Source organism: Manacus vitellinus, unplaced genomic scaffold, assembly GCF_001715985.3.
Source record: "Manacus vitellinus isolate BGI_N305 unplaced genomic scaffold, ASM171598v3 scaffold_7_pilon, whole genome shotgun sequence".
Taxonomy (NCBI): Eukaryota; Metazoa; Chordata; class Aves; order Passeriformes; family Pipridae; genus Manacus; species Manacus vitellinus.
Genome location: NW_021940813.1, coordinates 25,326,321 through 25,347,644, shown reverse-complemented (window position 1 = coordinate 25,347,644; position 21,324 = coordinate 25,326,321). Strand labels below are relative to the sequence as shown.

Here is a 21,324-nt window from a genome sequence, read left to right as displayed (position 1 = left end):
AGACTTATAAGCAATATCAGTAAGTGAAAAGGAACAGCCCAAGAATTTTCTTGGAGGTTTTTTCTGCCATTTGTCAAAATTTCATTTCAATTAATACTTCCATCCTGTTAGGTTGTATCGCCAGTCCTCTCAACCATAAAAAACAGAGTTGTAGTAGGTATTAAATCCTAAACAGAGGTGAGTAAAGCATCCGAGAAAGAAAGAAAAAGTTTGATAGGTTGTGTCAAAAGGAACTGCTGTTATAATTTATTATTTGTTAAGCACTGACAATACGCTCAGTTCTGCTGATTAAGTTTTTCTGAGCAAGTTCTACTGATTATCTTCTGAGGACAACACACTTTACTACAAAGAAGATATGTGACAGCTATCAAGACTTTTGCTTTCAAGACTCACTTAGTAAAACAATTACATGCCAGTTATGCAGGTTTTATAAAAAAAAAGGAGAGAAAATGCATAAACTGAGTAAATATCATGACTTTTGTGTTCACTAATTTTCCTACTCCAGATCTCTCACTTCAGTACTGTCTGACAACCTCAAAGTTACACTGAGATTTGAGGAAGATCTAAAGCCTCATCCCTGCTTATCTTCAGTTTTTAAGCATCATGTTATATTAGAAGCAAGTACACAGGCTATATCATTAGGATCTGTCTTTGGATCTGGGACTCACTCCCTGGGAAGGGCAGAGAAGGCTGAATGGGGCCCCCCTGAGACAGACAAAAATCTGAGCAGTTCCAGACTCACACATACGTTTCCTTCATGCCACAAAGACAGAGCTAGGCAGTGCTCTACTCGTAGGCGTAGACCTGACCTTAAAAAGACTTTTGGAGGTGCAGGTGCCACAGGGGAGCATCTTTCATATCCTGCTGGGTTCTTGCTGGGCTGTCAGGGCTGTTTCTCTAGCGAACCTACTGTTAAGTCACTCCGGCCTGAGATATAGGCACATTTTTAGAGGGCATCTAGGAGTCAGCGATGTTGGATTTCTGCTGGTCTAGAGCCATTGCAGCTATTCTATTCCTGAGAGTCCAGGTGAACTTTGTGCCTGTTTTGTATCTACTTCAGCATGTAAAGGAAACAGTTTCTTCCGCCACCTTTACCCTTAGATCATTTATGTACAGTTTACCTCCTGGGTGGCTGATTCCCCAAAACAGCCATTTGACAGCAAAGTAATGTGCATGCATCTGTGTGTACAAAACAAGGGACGGGGTTGAGGACTGCTCTAAGAACTTCTGGCCACATTTGCATGTCAGGAGGGTGCCAAAGAAGCACTGTCCCTTGCTCCAGCCAGGCAACACCTACAGGCTTTCAAATCACAACGATACCAGAGTTCCAGCTGCACAGATGATCTTACAAGAAAAATTTCCTTTTGTCTGCTGCTATCCTTTAGCCTGCACACTTCCCTAAATCCCACCAGCATGCTTTTTTTGTCCCTGACAGAGAGAAGTGAATTCTTATATAAATCCTTTGTGTGAAGATCAAACTGTGTGCATGTAGAACTATTATTTTTTTAGGGGAAAATCTGCCCTAAAATAATCATTCCATGTTATCCTCCTCACAAAGCGTCTGTGCTGCCTTTTAAAATGCATTCAAGGCCACCCTCAAGACCAGAGTAAGTGCTGGCAGGCAGTGAGCTGCAGCTGAAGTCTCTGTGCATGCGAGGAGGGCAGACCGTGGGCAGCCCAGGGCAGGATTGGGGTCAGGGGCAATGCAGCTGGAAGAGACCGTAATCTGAGTTGCTTCTTGCAGGCAATGTCAGCTTTTGTACTGGTAGAAACTTGTGGGGCAACGTGGGAGCTGGGCTGGATCATGTGAAAAAGGTGTTTCTTTACCTAGCCATCGTGGACTCCTCAAACATCCAGCTGGCAGACCCTGAGGTTTCAGTCAAATCTTGTAAGTTAACAGTACTTTAGTAACAGACCGAGGAGTGGATGATTTGTTTGAGAAAACATAGCCTTTCATTCATAAACTTGGAAACCCTTGTAATGGAGGGGAGAATCAGAAAAATGATCAGTTGATAAGAGTACTATTGAGAAATTCTTTTTAAAAAAAATATTAAGGAAGAAAACTCCCGAACAGTAGTACAACAACAGTTTTAGGATCAACTTCAGTGCTCCTTGATGTTACACTATTTAACAATTTGATTACCAGCTAGAAAAATGATCAGGTATTAAGCCCCCCAAGCATGGAGGAGTAGCATGACTCATTGTAGCAGCTTATCTTTGGGAAGCCTCCCTCTCTTTCCTCTTTCATCTTTCTCTTCTTCTTTCTCGCTTCCTATGCTCGCAATTGCCTTGAATACAATACAGTCAGAGTTTTACAGCCAGCTCTAATTTTCCCAGAAGGTACAGCTCTTTAAAAGCAGCACAAGTTCTTTTACTCAGAACCGTAAAAATGGACATGCACTCCAGTGAAACTACCTAAAAGATAGATGAACCAATTCTATTAAAATAAAAACATTCTACCTGTGTCCATTCCCCAGCAAAGTTTCTGCCAAAGCTGGAACTAAACCCTAATCTAACCTATATTAAAGTGGAGAAAAATGAACTTCCTTTCACTCCCCCATTCATTTTCCACCACTGTGATTTACTAAATTTCAGGCAAACCCATGACCAAGAGCAGCAGGGCCAAAAGGGGCTGGATGTGCCTTATTCCTGGCCCAAATGGAAGCAGGAAATACTAAACATCTTTGCATGGAAGCCTGTTCTTATCAGGTTTATAGCCCAGCTTTTTCTATCAAAAGTAGCGAGGATAGTACACAGTTCAGAAATGCATCCAAGCATATGGGAATCTATCTACACTAATCCTCCTTTTGAGCTTCATCCAGCACTAAATCAGAGCCACACCAAAGAGAAGAATAATGCAATAACTTGTGGAAAAAACATGGTTCTTCTCTACTAAAATAGGGAAAATCAAACATGACTCACTTTTCTCCTTAAAAATTGTTGGAGGAATACTAACAATGTAAAGCATGGCAGAGACTGGGAAAAAAAAAAGTCAGGTACCACTTTAACTTGACTACCTGAGACTATAGATCCCCGTGCAGAGCAGGCTACATGTGCAGGGCAGTCATTACTGGGAAAGCACCAATGGCCTTGGAAGAGTAAGTGACATGATAACTATACAGGTGACAAAACTCACCTGCAAGGATATGAAAACACCCTTTTACAGAGTTAACCTGCACCATGCTCACAGCGTTGTGGCTGCAGCCACCACCTCCCTCAGTCCTCTAAGGGTATCACTGCAATAATTCAGGGAAAGGAGTGATGCACAGCCTTATTTTCCCTACCGGAATATGGGACGCTCTGTCTATGGGAGAGAAAGGGCTTTGCTGAGCTCATCAGAGGACAAGAGGGCCACATGGCTGTGGCAAGGCCATCAGTGCTAGCTTGGATGTGGGAACAGAATGAGTAGAGCAGTGACACCCTACTCCCCACCACAGCCTCACCCACTGAAAGCTAAAGCAACAAAAAAGCAGCAAGACAAGACCTACACCAACTGCTTGAGACGCTGTAGCAGCAGTGGCATATGCTGTCCGGGGCTTGAGCCCTTCATTGCTTTTTCCCTGTGTCCAAAGCAAAAAAAAAAAAATTTTCCTAAGAAGTACAACCCTGCTCCACAGCCTCCAAATGCCACTTTGTGGATCTCAGACAGGGTACAGAAACAAAAGTGTTCAGCAGGAGTGCCTCAGGAGTGCTGAGGGGTTAGGGAGCTGAAAAAGAGCTGTCAGCTGACAAAATGATGTGGGTAAATCAGGGGTACAAGTTAGGAGAGGGTTTGTCTAAATAGAGACAGGAAAAATAAATACAGCTCCAAGCACACAAGCAGGTACAAGTGCAGAGTCAGCTTAGGACTTGCAAAGAGCCTATTTTTTTTTTTCCATCCCAAATCTTCATTTGCGAAGCCCAGCCAGGGATGGATTTTTTCCATACATAAGCAACTTCAAACTAGAATTTTCTTGATCACGCATACTGCCTTTTCCTAATTAAAACTGAGAGAAATCATATTTATCTATTTTCTAAAAGACAGAAATCAGTATGTGACTCCCAGTTCTTGAAAATTACTGACTAGAATCTCATTTGGCATAACTCAGCCTTGCTATCATCGAATCATAGAATCACAGATTTGTTTGGGTTGGGAGGGACCTTAAAGACTGTCTAGTTCCAACCCCACTGTCGTGGGCAGAGACACCTTCCACTACACCGGGCAACTCTAAGTCCCATCCAACCTGGCCTTAAACAATTCCAGGGATGGGGTATCCACAGCTTCTCTGGATAACCTGTTCCAGTACCTTACTATCCTCATAGTGAAGAATTTCTTCTTAATATCTAATCTAAAACTACATTGACATCTACAAAGCACCATATCTTTACCCTAGCTCAAGATCTGCTCCCATATGCTGTTTCTTTAGAACAACTTGTCTTCCCCTTTTTCTTTTTTTTTTCTTTTTTTTTTCACAATATGCATCTGGTTTAAGGTGACTTTTTCTTTCCCAGCATATGGAGCTGAATGATTATGATGATTTACATTTATTTTAAATCACAGCCTATTAAATGGAAAAATAAATGCTAATATGTTGATATGGTTTACTTCTGAATGAATTATTGATATGAATGAGTAGTTGCTGCTATCATAATTACTGTTTATTAAATAAATATATTTTGAATTAGAGACCCTTGATTAAGAAATCACATTTTTGTCTGAAAATTGTTTCCCTGCTGCTAGTATAAGAAATACCTCACATTACTCTCTATAAAAAAAAAAAGCCAGTGAAATGATTCTTTTTTTATCTTTTCCTTTGCTCTGTGAACTTGGCAGCGCTTTGTGCATATTCCCTTTCACTGCTTCACTCCTCTAATCAGTTAAGTGAGGCTCTTTCCCCTCTGTTGTTTGTGTGGATCTGTCACATAGCACCTAGAGACACAAAAAACCATTTTAAATAGGAAAATGCAAAACACAAAAACTAAAGGATTAAGGATCAGATACCTGAAACTCCTCTCAACATTTTCTTTCAAGCTGAGCACGTTTCAGATTAATAGTGACTCTTTAACATAAATAATGATCTAATGAAATAAATATGAAATTGAAAGAATCATAAAAAGAATTTTACATTTAAGAATGCCATCTGTGTAACACTTAGCCTAACAATGAAATCATTTCAGTGCCAGAACAGCTCACTCCGCTTCTAGCACAAGTTACAGGAGAGGGTAATGGCTTTGCAGAATGGCATAAAAGTCTGAGTTCAATCACACAAGGAACACCTGGGTTCAAACTTGCTGCACTTCACACAGACAATGGATCTCACACATGAGTTTTGAACTCTCCCCTGCTAATGTTTCCACCTCGAGTCATCACGAATTTTTCACACAGCTGCTGATTTTTATCTCAAGGAAATTTAGATATTGGAGAAGATTTTATGGGTCAGCATGAGCAGATCTTGCATCAACTGTTACACTGATTCTCTGCTTTCCAACTGTGCAATCCAGAGTCAGTTTTGTCAGACTGAAGTGCACAGGACTCAGAAACAAGACCCTCTTAATTATATCTGTACAAGAAAACTTTGCCCATAAAGCATTTAGGATTTAACACCAGACCTAATGTCAGTTTTTAGGAACAGTGTCCTAAGGTACCGATCTGTCTGGGCATGCAGCAGAAAGCTCCATGTCACAGGATGGAGATCCCATTTTTGTGAACAGGGAAGCCAAGCTCTTGCTATGTGCAAGGCAGTGCAACAGAACAGTGTGGAACACAATGGAGATTGTTTGTTTATACCAGCCCGGGAGAAGGGAACATATTTGTTTTGAGTGAGCTGTGTTAGAATACATATTGTTTTATATGCCCAGGCCTCATTACGCCATGTTAGTCTTCAATATGGATCAGATCCTAAAGCTGCTCAACATACTGAAATAAATGTGAGTTCTACCCACAGAACATCTCCAGACTTAGGCCTCATGTCTGTCAATGTCATCTCAAAAAAACAAATGTTCAAAGAAGAAAAACAACAAAAGTATCTTAGAGATTGTGGAGGATGCTCACGTGTGGCAGATGTCTTTCAAGGCAATGCTGAGGAATTACTTGGAGAGAGAAAAATCCTTGTACCAAGAGTGGAGAAGAGAGCAGGCCTAAAAAAAAAGCAGAGATAATTAAGTTTCACTGGAAGAAATATGGCTTGTTCGTATTTTAGAAGTTATTCTGAAACCAAGAGGAAATTTTTCCTTCACATGAGTGATGCAGCCACATTAACATCTCCTCGGGCACAGGCGGCCACAGCCCACATTTTGCTTAAAGATATAATTGTAAGGGCATTCACAGAGGAAGAGTTAAAGCGCTATTCAACAAACAACCTGAAGTGCTGTACACTGTATTCATATAAGGGAAGGTATGAGCCAACGGAAAGAGATATTCAGCTGCAATCAAAGAGGATCTGAGCCTAACTGAGTGCTCACATGACAGTTGGGATCATTTCGGATCCCTTCCAATGAAGATAAAATAGCATCAAAAGCAGGGAGGCTTTTTTCTTTCTTTTAGGGATGAAAACACATCATCATTAGTCAAATTTACTCTGAACTTCCACCTTCTCATGTTGATTTGTACTCAGGTTCAGTAAACATATCTTTCCATCAAGGTAAATAAATGTAAAAGCCTATGAGTAACTTAATTGCTTAATGATGGATGCAGTATGGGGTGTAACACTGTTTCTGACTATACTGTTGAAGTTAACGACCTCTCAAAAACACCTATTATACAGCTTGGCAGTAAAAAAAAAATCTGTTCCTTCTTGAAAATCTGCTTATAACATTTCAACCACTTTCCAATCATTTTTTCCTAGTGTTAGGGAGGAGGTGGAAACCTCTGAGGAAAATTTTCGAGGTGGACCAATGTAAAATGGAATTTATTCTGTTAAGATGCCATCCTTTGAGGGCCTGCATGGCACACAGAAATTAAGCTTGAGAAAAGCAGAGAGCCCACAGTGAGGGCAGAAGTTACACAGAGTGTAGGAAATATCTCCAAATTAAAATGGCCACGGTATTGAGTAGGACCATTCAGTTGTGTGAGTGGGGGGCTCAGTCCACAGATGTCAGGCAAGAGCCTGATCTTGGATACATAGTACACACCTAGGGACATCTGGGAATGTGCCCTCCTGTGTCCTTGCATGCCTAGTGCCCTGGATTGAGAAGGACCCATGGCAGAAGCCGTTGTTCCCATTAAAATCAAGCTGCTTAATAGAGGTGCAGGCAAAATCAGCTCTCCAGTGAGAAGACAGTGAGGGAGGAGGATACACCAAGCGTCTGAGAGTGAAATCTGGTTCGTGGTGGGCAGTCAGGCAGTGTGTAGAGGAGGCACAGCTGCCAGCTTGACATGATGGATCAGGAAAGATACTAAGGAGCTGCGAGAGTCCAGGCAACAGAAACAAAGCAAAACATGAAAAAGCAATAGGTCAGCCCATCTTTACAATCTATCAATTAAACAATCATCCACTTCCAAAGGAGTCTGATGTCCTAAGCAGTACACATCCCAGCACATGATTGCTACTGTGATGGAGCGACAGGCTTACCAAAAGCAATGAATAATAGTAATTATTAGTAGCGCTAATAATTTAGGTTAGGTTGTTCTGTAGTGAACCCCTCTGAGGAAATAATATGGTTGGGCATTTTGGTTTAATTCTATAGTCCCATACCAGCTTTACTCAGACTGCTGAAAAACAAAGGTGTGTTCAAAATTGTCCATTACGTGGGAGGCTTGTGCCAAACTCTCACCCTCCTTCAGTAAGGCAGCACTGGTGAGTGCCGCAGAGTCGCCTTCAGCTGCTTTCTCCAAAACCCTGAAGCTTTCAGAAACATGCATTTCTGCTGGCATCACTCAACAGCTCATTGTTAGGATTTGTTCTCATTGACATGCATGAACTGAGACTGATGTACAGGGTGATCCAGAGTGACAGCCTTCAGCCCTAAAAGTGGATGCCTGCTTCCCTTATAGAGTCCAGGGACTCACACTTGACTCAGAAGGATATATGCAAAAATTATCTTTCCTCTCTCATTTGCCTGTGTTAAGCCTAAGTGTGTTCAGCCAAATTAGCAATCAGGCAAACTGTGCATGCAGAAATCTGCACTTGTACAAACTGCATTTTTTTAAAAACATTCCAAGATTAAATATCTTGACAAAAGATGAAAACTCTTTAACAAATCTGCCCCTAGAGAAAAGAAACATTTTTTTTATTCCATTTACTGTCATATGACATATAGTTGAACACAGTCCTATAGGTTGATTTGTTGCTTTAAATAATGTCACTAACATCCAGATATCAATGTGATGGTGCAGAAAAAAAAGTTCACATTGAGCTAGATTCAATTACAGACCTAGAAATTGAAATTAAGTCTGATGCTAGATGCTTAATTCATGTGTGTTTGACTGAGAAAAGGAGTATCTGGTTTACCTTGAATTTCCTGCCTTAGTGTGGTGAAAACATGACCCATTGCATTAATTAAAAAATAGTTTTCGAATGTAACTTAAGTGGTATTGCACTGGCAGGAGAAGACAAACACCTTTTTGTCCTTGACATGTTATGTGATATAAAGGAAGCTGCTCAATAGCTTTCTTCTTGATTCTTAGCTATGTAGGTCTTACAATTTTCATTGAAGAACAGGAAAAGGTATGATGACATCTCCCAGTGAGAAGCCAAAGATTCTTCTTTAATAAAAAAATATTTAAGGATTTATTCCTCCAAACCCATGACCCTCTTGTGACCATGCCGTTTGAAACAGGTGTCTATGGGCAGTTATCACGTATGTCACGTGCATCTATCCTTATCTCAATCAGGTGCTACACCTAGGTTGATATGTTCACATTTAACACCCCAAAATCCTCTGTCATAGCAGTGGACTTTCAACCAGCACATGTTCGACTACTGATTTCACATATGCGGCTGGGACTAACTTTTCTCCTAATATGGTGATGGCACAGGCACTATTTAAATGATTCCTGAGCCTTGTAAATATACACCAGATGTATCTTTTGTAAATGTTACATTTTTCAACATCTCAGCATTTGTGAATAGTTGAAAGCGATGCCAACCATGCTTTAATGGGGCACAGAAGCATAGTGCATTCAAAGAAATGGTACACCATTGCAATAGTCAGAATTACAAGTGCTGTCAAAAAGCTACATTTTCACTTTATTGATTAGCACCAGGTAATGCAGCACTCCACATTGCACCCTCATACGTGCCTCTTTCAGCTGATGATGTTTCCCTGCACATGGGTACACAGAAAGGGATATGGAGCTTCCAGGGCTGCTCTGGGGAAAAAGGGCAGAGAGTCCTGGAGAGCCACATTGCCCCTGTCCCAACCACCACGATGGTCAGAGATGGAGCAAGAAGGGCTGTGGGGACCACCACTCCTGCAGCTGTGGTTGCCACCAGCTGCCAAGAGCAACCACAGGGATGTGCCTGCCTTCCAGGAGCTGGGGAAGGAGCAAGGTGCATCTTTCCCATTGGCACTGATGCAGTTTGAGGCTATGATACACTTTCCAGCAGCTCAGGCTCCTCTTGCTTGGTCCTTCCTTGTTGCTGAGGTAACTCAGCACAAGGAGAGGCATCTCCTGCTAGGGACTTCTCCTGGGGCATAGGGTGAATTCATTCAGATGTAAGAAGAAGCCATATCCTGGGTTTTCCCAGACCCCTCTTTTTCCCTAAGCTTTTCCTGGCTTTCCTGTGTCATTGTAGAAATCTCACAGAAGACCCAGAAGCACCTGTGTGTAACAGATTATGGGAAATGTCCATTTCTACCTCCTGGTACTTGCCCTATCCATCACCACCACATCCTGATTACCTCAGTGGTCTCCCTGTTAGCACCAGGCAGTAAAATGAGCTGTCAAAAATCAGCCATCACATTTGCCTGAAAATGCACTTCTTAGAAAGATTTGTCCCCCAGCTGTCCCACAGATAAGAGGAAAGGCCTTTATAATACTGCACAGTTACTATTATTTGCAAGGCAGAGTGCTTTTGCTCAGTGAATTTTGTGCTGGAATTGCACAGTGCGACTCAGTCCAGCAAATCAGCTAAAATCAGAGCTAGGTGACACAGGACAATAAACTTAGAGGGAATGGACTAGACATAATGCCCCACTACAAGTATTATTTCCAAATTCACAGGCTTGCAAATTAAAATGTCCCTGGATCACTACCATAAAAAAGAACATTAAAAATCAGGGGAAGAGGTCTAGGCATCTGTTAGAAGAATCTAATATATACCAAATGTGTATGCTGAGCTTCTTAGATATATGCGTTGCTGAAATATAGCCTACAATTAATGTAAAAGTAGAAATATTTTAATTGTATTTTTCCATTTGATATTCAAATGAAAAAAATATATCTTATTAAACACAACACTTGGCTTTGCTATTTTAATAAAAAATAAGTTGTTGAGGAAAAGAAAAGCAAAACTACTGATTCCTTTCCTTATGATGATCAAATGAGTCTTTCATGTTTGTATCTTATACTTCACTTTTTAGCATTTCGAGGCAAATAGCAGATATCAAAACTTAGTAAATAATCAAAGACTTATTCGGTTTTCCAAACTGTCATGCTGCTTATCTTGTAATAACTGATCTCTTAGGTAGCATAAGCTATTTAATTGCTACTGAAGATTATTTGAATGAAAAAAGAGACGACATTCTCCCTTACCCCTCAAAAAGACAAAACTACATTCTTCAAAAAGACGCATGCCGACAGATAGATTCTGATCTCTTCTACACATGCACAAGTGCAATAGCTAATTTTACAAGATTTGATAGGAGCTGCGTATCTGAGATTACACCCTGTACTCCTGACTGCACATTCCACATGGAGAATGACTTAATTTGGAAATAATTTTTGCTGTTGATAAATCCAAACTCTGAATCTATTAAATTATTTTTAAAAACTGCTCCTGCATTTTAAAGGGACTTTTTACAGTGTTGGCAAAGTGCGTATTCATGCATCCCCCCTGACATGATAGACTGTAATGGCTCCAGTCTGTCATGTCAACCATCTGCATATTAAACAGTCCCTAAGTACACATTGACACAGCAGACCCTAATAGCTCTGAAGCCGTAACAATCTATTGAGTCAATAATATGCATGTTAAAGAGCATCTCCTCTACTTCCATCAATATCTTTTATCTTTTCCTTAATTTGTATCTTCTTTTTATATGTATATTCAGAGTTAAAGTTTTAGGAACCTTTATCCTTTAACGTGCTGCCGCAGATGTGAAACATGTGGCACAGAGAGGCATATGCAGTAGCAAAATCATTCCTTAGTATCTGGGCCAGACCTTAAAATGAGGACTATAATATTTTTATGCTGGCAGCACACATTCTTCCAGATAAGGTGGAAATAGCCCCTTTTTTCTGCTAGGCCAGACCTGGTGCTAGTGAAGAGCCCGGGAAAGGTTCCTGATGATTTCACAGGCTTTGGATGGAGCCCAGTGTGATGATACTCATTTCCTATTATACATTTCCTTCTAATTAAATGAAATAGGTCACCAGAGGAAAGTGAAACAAAAGGCAAATGTATTTACTTACGGTAATATCAACCCCCCAAAAAAGACAATCAGAAACAAGAGAAAAGATAATACAAAACACACCATCTCTTTATTAACTTGAAATTATGTCTGGTACCACAGTCTTAATTCATTCCTGTATGGTCCCAAGATCTTTTATAACATGGAAGAGGGAGATTGTTATTTAAGCATAAGAAAACAGTAACTTAACCTCTTTTGTCTAAAAAAACAGATAGAAAAATCTTAATTTTCTTTCCCTCAACTTCACATCACTGTACCATGCTGTGATTCTCTCGCACTCTCATCACAGAACTTTCCCGTCTTCTTCCACTCCTCTTGCTTTTTGTACGCATCAGGATTTGGCTCATTTTTAAAAGTGAAACTGAGGTGCAGTTTATGTTTCCAAAAGGTAGACCCAAGGACAGAGAGGCCACTTGACCCTATCGGCAGATCTTAGTTGGCCTCAATTCCCCTCTCCTTTCCACTAATTTGACACCAATGTATCTTTGATGCACGTAGGGATTTATTCCAGTGTATTCTGGATTAACTTTCATTCCAGCGAGGGCAAAATCATGCTACTCTCCCTATTGCTTTCCAGGAGTGTGCAATTCATCCTCCCCCTGCCTTGCACCGTTTCATGTCACCAGGCACACCAGACCAAATCATCTACTTCTGTGCCTCATTCAGGGCAGCATCCTCTAACCTCATGACAAGCATTGAAGGCACCTGCCCTCTATTAAGTCCTCAGTAACTTCTTGTAGCCAGCTTTTCTTCCCAATGCAATAGCAGAGAAGCTGATCAGATGCCCACATGCACGATGAGGGATTTGCCCAACCATGAGGCCAGCCCTCAAAGCCCCAGACTAGTGCATACATTTCATCCTGTGTGTGTTACCAAGACAGGACTTTCTAAACTGTGGATAGCACAGTACTCACACAGCCACAATAATCATTATTTGAGTTTATCCACTGAAGATCGAGAAAACAGATTTGATTTACTTTTGGATGGGAACATTTTTTTCCTAAATGAAAAAAAGCTATTGAAAAAAACAAAGCAGATGAACAAAAGCTAAAGAAGGGGTGCCATGAAAAAAAAAAAAAGACAAAAGCAAAAGTCACTGAAAGTCCTACATCTATCTACATCGCCTGTATTTCCTTTAGCTGAGGGAGGCAGCCCAAGTGGAACTCTGGAAGGCTTGTTCCTGTGGGAAACAGTTCATTGTCAACTGCCCTCTGTGATGCTACAGTTCAACACCAAATTAGAGACATAAAGCACAGTCCTCTCTCTGCAATATTATGGGTACAGCCATGTCTGTTTGAGAAAAACATGTCCTCTCTGGACCTACTGCAGGAGTTCTCCTTTGCTATTCACTCTAGTCAACTCTGGTACTTGCTGCGTAGCAATCTGACATCCCAGACCAGTCCAGCCCTGGTGAAGGTAGGAATGTCACACAGCAACCACACAGGAGGTCTGGATTATTTATGACGCCCATCTACTCCCTTGGCCCTTCTGTTTGTGCCTGACAAGTCTTGTAGGCTTCTCAGCACCTAACAGTTACCAGATGATGGTAACAAAGGACAGGAGGAGGGCTGCTGGCCACACAGCCAGAAAGAGAGTCCTTCAACACAAATCCTCTGCACCTCGGATTATTGGGTTGGGTAACTCTTACTCTGGGTGGCCAGCATTTCCAGAAATTTATGCAGAGAAGTCACCCAGTCCAACCCCATGGACTTAAAGCAACTGATACCTGCCCCCAGGTAAAAGAAGAACCACCAACCTCAGTCAATAAATGAGACAGGTAAAGGTGATGAAAAGAGGGCAACTGAAAGAAATGCAATGCCATATGCAAAGTGCTTCATGTTCCCCCAGCAACTTCCTTGTGCATGCTGCAAATGCAAGGTGGGCTCTTCAGAAAGGGCCTCACTTCCTCCCACCATATCCCCCTCCTGCACAACCTGTCTCATGCCTGGCTGCAGCTGAGCCTACTCCAGGCTGTCCTGACCCCGAATGGAAAGATTCCAGTAACTCCAGTGAAGAGGGCTCTGTATCCTTAGGCAAATGTGGGAGAACAAAATTTGGGCAGGGTTATGATTTCATCGCCTGTGTGCATAGAATATCTCTTTTCCTGTACAGAGGAATGCTGGCCACCCTTCCCACTTTTTTGGTTCTCAGTGTTCATCACTGCACCTGGAGTTATCTCCCATTTACCAGGGAGTTGCTTTAAGTGTCTGACTCAGTCACATATGTTTGGCTCCCTTATTCAGAGTAAGATTTGGCCTACTAGCTGTGAAAACAGCTTATATCACATGTGCTGCAAAGCCTAGCCAGAACAGGCTGAATAAAGGATGAAGTTTAATCATGGAAATGTTGACCTACAAATAGAGAACAAAATGTTAAACCACATGGTATAGGGTGCTGCACGCCCCAAATATCGAGGAGAGGAAAGAAGAATTGAACACATTTGGAAAGTAAAGCTTACTGTTTGGGGTTTGGTTGGGTTTTTTTTTACTTTTTCTTTCTGCATATTCAGAGAGTCAGACCCACACTGTTCCCGCTCGCGATGACACCCTGGCATCTGAAGAACAACATGACACCCACCACAAAATGCTGCTGTTGGCTGGCGCCGTCTAAAGCAGCAAGGTTTGGTGAGGAAGGTGAGACTGCCAAAGGCAGGCAAGTGGGGGTGTCACAGAGAGCGGGACCTGGCCGACAATGTGACTCCAGTCTATGGAACCTGTACAAACTGGGGAGAGGTAAATGTGATGAGACTTGAATGCCCCTTTGATCCCATGCCTTGAAAACTAGCAGTGGGCTACCTCTTACAGTTGGGGAGTGTCATTATTTACACACCACCTTTTAGCTGGGACCTTCTCACCTTTGTGGGTTTCACATAAAGAAAGGCAGTTTTTTTGTCAGAGAATCCATTTCCCTTTTTAATCACAGCCATCACACAAACTGTTCTTCTCACAGGATGTGAAAACTTTATCATAGGCTTTATTTAACATTTTTTGGGGGGTTGCAAAACACAAAGAATAATTTTTTTAATCAACCATCTTACTCTCAATAACTCAGGGGCTTTGTCTTTAGGTACACTGCACTTTAGAAAAATGTAGTTAACAGCAGTCAGCCAGGCCTTACTGACTGACAACTGTTTCTTTACAGGATTTCTATGTGCCGAGGAGCTGGACAGTAATATCCATTTGGTATTCATGGAAAGTACTTGCAGAACAATAATGACAATAATTGCTTCTGATTCTTGTGTTTACAACACTGCCAAAGTATCATTAGAGCCTTATTTATAGATAATAATGCTTATTAATCACACATATTTGAATTTTGGAATGTATTGGATTAATATTCTTTTGTAACTTGGTTCTGTATTACTGCTATGAAAAGCACTTTCTGAATGCAGCCCACTGGGAAGTGCTCGCTTCAGGAAAGTAAAAGCATCCAAGCCATCTGCAGGTGAGGGACAAAGGGCATACCTCTTCCTCAGCAGGCAAACGCCAAAGCTGGACACGCCATTTCAAAGAGCAGCTCCTTTGGACTAAAATCAGGGGCAGACTCCTGAAAAAAAAAGTACCATGAAAGGTGTGACAGTAGTGTCATGTTTGAGCTTGCTTTTTAATGCTCTATGAAAGGGTTTGCTTTCTACTGCTTTCTAAAGAAACCTGTTTTGAAGGTGAGAAATATGTCCATCTATCATCTCACTCTTTCTCACCATGGGTGAGTTTAGCCTGGACCTCAGGATTCCTTATCAATCAAGAGGTTGTTAATAAGAAATATACTACAAAAATCACTTCTAATTTTGGTTATTAAATAATTCCAGCTTTTCTATATCAATATCTGCTGCAATTCAATAGCATGATAGAAGAAAAATAAGTTTTTTAAAAAGACAGTTAAAACAAGCAAAAATGTCACCCAAATCTAAAGACCAACTGCCATATATTCATATTCTCCTTTGTCTCCCTGTAGCCCATTACAATGCTGAAAAATACACCAAAGCAACTGCAGTACCAAACTCTTCAATTTTTAGTGTGTGGCCAGCTCCATAAATTTGTGCTTAAATAAATAAAATCCATAACAGTGTAGAATGTCTATTATTATTATTACTGTTGTTATTTTATTATTATTATTTTTTTTTTCCTTGAGATAGTTCTTAAAATTTACAAAGGCTCTGTCAGTTTAGACACACATTTCCATCTGTTTGTTTTTTTCCTTTTTACCCACTGCTGATGTAACATAACTACTGTAACAGCAGAAAATAGGGAAAATGGGAAGGGACAGAGGGAGATGTATTTTATTCTGTGTCTCTGTTTTGTGTTTTTTATGGTGCTCCCTGCACAATGAGGATAACCTGTTCCTCAGTGTCACAGCCCCATTGTCTCCAGGGATCTTTCACAGTGGCAGCAAAAAAGAAATAATTAAAACACAGAAGCTCTAAATTGTGAAGAACACTTGTGGCTTTGCTGCAACTCCCCCAAGCTGCCCTGACCGATATATTTTAACAGACGAAAATTACAAAGTGGTGTTGCCCCTTTAAAATGTGCTTCTCCCATTAATATTCCACTGTGCTTTTCTCACTGTGTTTAGAAAGTGCCAGTATTGAGGTTTCCCAGGAATTTCAAACCTATCAAGACAGGCGGTGCTGAGCGCAGCCCAATCGTTTCTAGACGAAGCCAGGATTTAAAATTAAAAAAACCTAACAGAGAGATTAGAGATGAAACCAGAGGAAAACTGACATCAGGATGCAGAGGGGAGCCTTGTGGGTTCCACACAAAAAAGTGGTGCATCCCTCCCCCAGGGACCACAAGTCCTGCTGGGAGCCATGGGGCCAGCTTGTCCTGGGTTTTGCTGGGAGAAGGGTCATGGCTTCAACCACCACTTGCAGACAAAGAAATTATCCCCTGAGTGTGGACATTGGTGGTGCAAAACGGTTTGGATTGGACCCCTTTCCCACTTGCAGCTTGACACCATGCAGCCAAAATTGATCCCAAAACTTGATAGTGTTGCACTGAGGGAACTTCAATCAATAACCAGTTGTGTTTTGGTTCTCCTGCTACTCCTCTTATGAAGAGAAATCCGTAGCCCCAGGTGCACATGACCTGCTACAGGGTTCACTGGCAGAGAGGCATCTATGGATACTCTCCTCTCCCCAGATCATGATTGCTCCTCAAAACATTTGCTATATTTTTCCTAGGCTTCAGCATGTCACAGTTCAAAAAGCTGTCCCTCTAACAGGTCTTTGAAATGTGCATCTTATTCTTTCCTAACAGTAACAAAAATATATGCAAGAGTTCAGTACGAAGATACTAATTTCAAAAAGTCAAATCAGCAGCATATAAAATCATAATTCACCATACGCAGATTCCAAATTTCTTATTTTCTTAATTGAGTAATGAAGAATAATTTCTATTATTTCTGTCTGGGTTTTTTGGGGCATTAGTGGTTTAATCATTTTTTCTACCTCAGAACAAAAAGGCAAAATAAACAGTTATCACATGGGGAAAGGTAGGTTTGTGCTTTATACTCAAAGGGCTGACGCGAAACCTATTCAATGATAAAAAGAGACATTTCCAGCTATAGCATTTTACCATTTTTTTCAACCAGAGACAAAAGAGATTTATCAGATTTCTATGTCCACATTTCACTTTCTAAAGAAAAATGGGCACTTTTAATAATGAGTTTTCAGAGTTCTCACTGAAGTCAAATGAGAGGGTAAATGCCCAACACTCTTGAAAAATAGTCCCTACCCTGCAGTATCCCTTTCCTGTGCCTGAATGAATCCCCAGTATGAAAAAGCTGGCCCTCCCACACAAAATAAGTGGATGACCCTACAAACACTGCTGCACGCCCCAGAAATTTCAGCACGAGTCAGAGTACACAAAATCAAGTTTCAAGCAAAACCCAAGCAACAAACAGGAAAATCACCTTCCTAATATCAAGTGGAATTGCTACAGGTTGCATTTTTGGATTTGTAGATATGGGGTAGGAAAACAAAGAAAAGTTTTGACTGGCTTGTTCACTAACTATATCTCAGTGGTCACAAAACATTAAAAAGGAATATTCAACTGGAAAAGTTCTAAGCATACAGGGAGTTTCAAAAGTGTCTTTTTGTTGTATCATTTTAGTTGCTATATTTCTCACTAGAACAATATTATTCTGCTTGTATTTAGCATTGGTTTTATAGTCAAATAATTTTTCTTTCTGCTGTCAGAGTGCATGATTATTGTGTATTTATCCCTCCAGATATGTATCATTAACATCTCTCTTCCTTATTTTTATACCATTTATAGCTACTAAAATCTGGAAATTGTAGTTTCCCATTGTCTTCATAGACAAAAGCAGGAATAAAAATAAAAACATACCTTTTCCTCAAGTAGTCTACTAACCAAGAGGAGAAAAAATAAGCTTTGTGTATTTCTAAATAGTCCTGTAGGAGTCATATACTTTTACTATGTGCTATATATCGTATGGTTTCTCCCTCTGTTATGACATCTCTGATTACTTTAAAAAAATTTTTCAAAAACGTTAAGGCACAAACCTTTGTATGGAATAGTTTTAGCACACTTTTTATTCTGACAAGATTAATAATTATCCTATAAGCATGGCACAGTGTTCTAAAATGTTTTTCTGCTATGAGTTAGCATTGTGCACATGGGTATAAATGTGGAAAGAAAGGTTATTTCACAGCAGAGAAATGTATATTTAAATAAACTGTGATTGTGATAAAACTGAATAAAAAGGAAAAGCATGATTTTTTTCCCATCACAGTTATTCTGAATTTAAGATATCTGTAGTGAGTTTCCAAAGGACACTGGGCATTTGTAATGAAAATACAAGCTACTGAAATTATTGGGAGATAATTGAGAGAACCATAGCAAATATCCCAGGGCTTTGGGCAAAATTGACCAGAAAGAGATCTGCTTGTGTAGCAAGTGACAACCGTGTACCCTTTTCTCCACCACCAACCTGTCTTCTTCTGTGGCACCTGCAACTAGCTCCTAGTGGGAGCAGCTAAGTAGGTGGGAACCAGGCTATGGACTAACCAGACTTTGCTGTCCTCCCACAAGACAGTTCATAGGCACTTAGAGTCATGGCAGACTTAGTCTTTCCCAGAACACTCAACTGCCCTTTCAGACACATCCAACACTTTCCATTGATGCAAAGACATGTTTGGGTTTGGGTAGGGGTTTTTTTCCCCAATTGCTCAAAATGCCCAGTCATACATATCCTACATGTCATTCCAATCAGACAAAACTCCAAGTGGCTTCAATGAAAGTGAAAAGGAGGATTTGGCCCATCTTAAGGAGCACAGGTTTGGCTTCCAGAGGCTGAGCTGTACCTGCTCGTTGGAGAAGGGTATTGAAACATTGGAGCCAACAGACTTTGAACTAAGGAGAGAACCAAGGGTGACACTTTGTCCTCACTTAAACCAGAGCCAGGACAGGCAGTGGCACCCCAATTTGCCCCTGAGCTTCAGTGTTAGGCTTCAACACTGCTACCCTCTTTCTACTAACTTTCCTTGCAGGAGTAATTTTAAAATAATGTAATGCCAAGTGCCAGAGGGCTCACTCTTTACAACATTAGGCTGAATCATATCAACTCCCATTCTAAATATAAAATATGACTGCATTACTTGACTTCATACTTTTTATAAAGGTTCTGTTGTGATGTGGTTTCACAAGGTATAAAAGCCCATGTGGGTATTATGGACCATATCAGTTCATTTCATCTGCTCAATCAGCTACTTAAAAATGTTTTCCTTGCAGCACAGTAGAAAAAATAAAATAAATATTCTTTTTTATCATTTTCCAAATTAAATTCATATTCCATAATGACTTTATTTCATGTGCAAAATTACAAAATATGCTTACATACCTGACTTCCCTTCTTTAGTGAAGCGCATCTTTTGTAAAATGTTGCATATAAAATTGGAACCTAAAATGAATTACTTGTTTTTTCTTGATGTGAAACCTTGTTTAAGTTCACAGCAATTTTAAATATGATACATTTAAAATATTAATATTTCCCATATATTATTCACTGACTTTCAGGTTTCATCTCAAGTTAGTGGCACTTCATATTTCAAAGGAAGAAGTGTTTCTTTTTTTCAGTACTAATGTTCTATTAATTCACTTTGTAATATCATTCTGGTTCAGACAAATGAAATTGCACTAAACTGCTTATGCCAAGAATCATGCTACAGTTGTTGGCATTATATAAAATTCCATATTTCATTACTATTTTACAAGTTTTTCATATCAGTGGCATCTTTTTAGGCATAATTCATAGCCTCACTTAGTTATAGAAGGACAAATACATGCAGAGAGATTTTTATGCTGAAGTGGGGGTATATAAATGTATTTAGAGTAAAGTCTGCAACTTAAGTGACTTTTGCAAAGCACCAGATGCAAACTCCCAGTGAACTACTTTAACAGCTTTTCCTTTATGAACATTTTTTATTTTGGGCAATTTTCTCTTCCAGTATGTTTTTCATCACACACATGTATAAACATGCATGTACACACACACACATACATTTGTCAAAAATAAATTTGTGTGTGTGCAGAAATACTTGAAAGGCCTCATATGCATATTATGCAACATATGCCATTCATGTAATCCCTACATACATAAAGAAAATTCATTCTATAGATACAAATAAAATATGTGAAAGAAGTCCTTAAAGGACCCATAAAGGCCTAAATGTAGACGGATTTTTCGTCATATCCAAAGAACTGAAAGATACATAGACGTATAAAAAGATTGGTTTATATCCACATATCTTTTATAATCTTTCCATAAAGTCCACGTGGCCACATAACTATTTCCAGAGTTGTGGATGAAAGTTACAGCTGGATAAGCCGAAAATCTTTAATGAGTAAAGCAGCATCTAATCCTATGAAATGCCTTGCAGGAGTGAAATAATTACAAAGCGCTGGAGCAAGAGTAGCAAACAGCAGTAAAATCACCTGTAAATAAATGTGAGGAACTATAAATACACCACAGTATTTGTATAGTTGACTTTCTCTGACTATGATCAAAATCGGATGTTCAGGACTCAGAAATCCAACTCCAAGGAATGCAGATTAATATGTTTATCTGAATATATAGTCTGTGCCTTAAACTCTAAGTTTGCAACATTGTTAGTAATGTATGGTCCTTTTATAATTCCCAGTATTTACTCCCTTGGTAATATTAAAAATAATTTTTTTTTCCTTAAATTTGATCCAACTCTTTTAAAAAATAAATTGCAAAATAACTGATGCAAATCCCTGTCACTTGTGAACACAATGAAATTATGCAGAGAGGAGCAAATGCAGGAAAGGCTCCTCCTCAAAAACAGAAATGAATGCCCTGTTCCTATACAGTCCTCAAATGCCAGGATTTTGAAATATGAATTAGACTTCGAATGCAAATTAACCTCGAAAGGGGGGGGGGGGGAAACAAAAAAAAAAATCAGAGAGACATACCAAGTCAAACGCTCCTTTTTCTGCCTATCTCGTCCGCAATGGTAAAATAGGCTAAACAAAACAAGTGCACATCAAGATAGAGCCAATTAAGGAATAGAGAGCGGCATGGGGGGGAGGGGGAGAGAGGGTGGAGAGGAAGGCACCTCACTGAGCACATGGGGAGTGGGAGCGCAGCATCCCACCATACCTACCTTATGAGTGTTCAAAGGAAGACAACTGGGGTAAATTGGATCCAGCTTTGATTTTTGCCATCCGGTTGCACCCGGGTTGCGGGGGAGTGGGGGAGAAGGGTCGGTCTGAGCGGGGGTGAAGGGGG

The 21,324-nt window shown here is 40.2% G+C and overlaps 1 long non-coding RNA gene across 5 annotated transcripts in view; it reads right to left on the bottom strand.

Annotated features, from left to right (window-relative positions):
• LOC108641626 overlaps window positions 1-21,324 on the bottom strand; it is a 38,428-nt gene that overhangs the window by 7,461 nt on the left and 9,643 nt on the right. The window contains exons 1-3 of one of the 5 annotated variants that reach the window (XR_001922163.1): window positions 21,200-21,309; window positions 15,018-15,099; window positions 6,032-6,117 (exon numbers count right to left, since the gene is read on the bottom strand). This is a non-coding gene — a long non-coding RNA (uncharacterized LOC108641626). Of the gene's footprint in view, window positions 1-6,031; window positions 6,118-15,017; window positions 15,100-21,008; window positions 21,058-21,199; window positions 21,310-21,324 lie in introns of those variants that run through there. The other 4 variants (XR_001922165.1, XR_001922164.2, XR_001922166.1 and 1 more) reach the window with 4 other exon arrangements.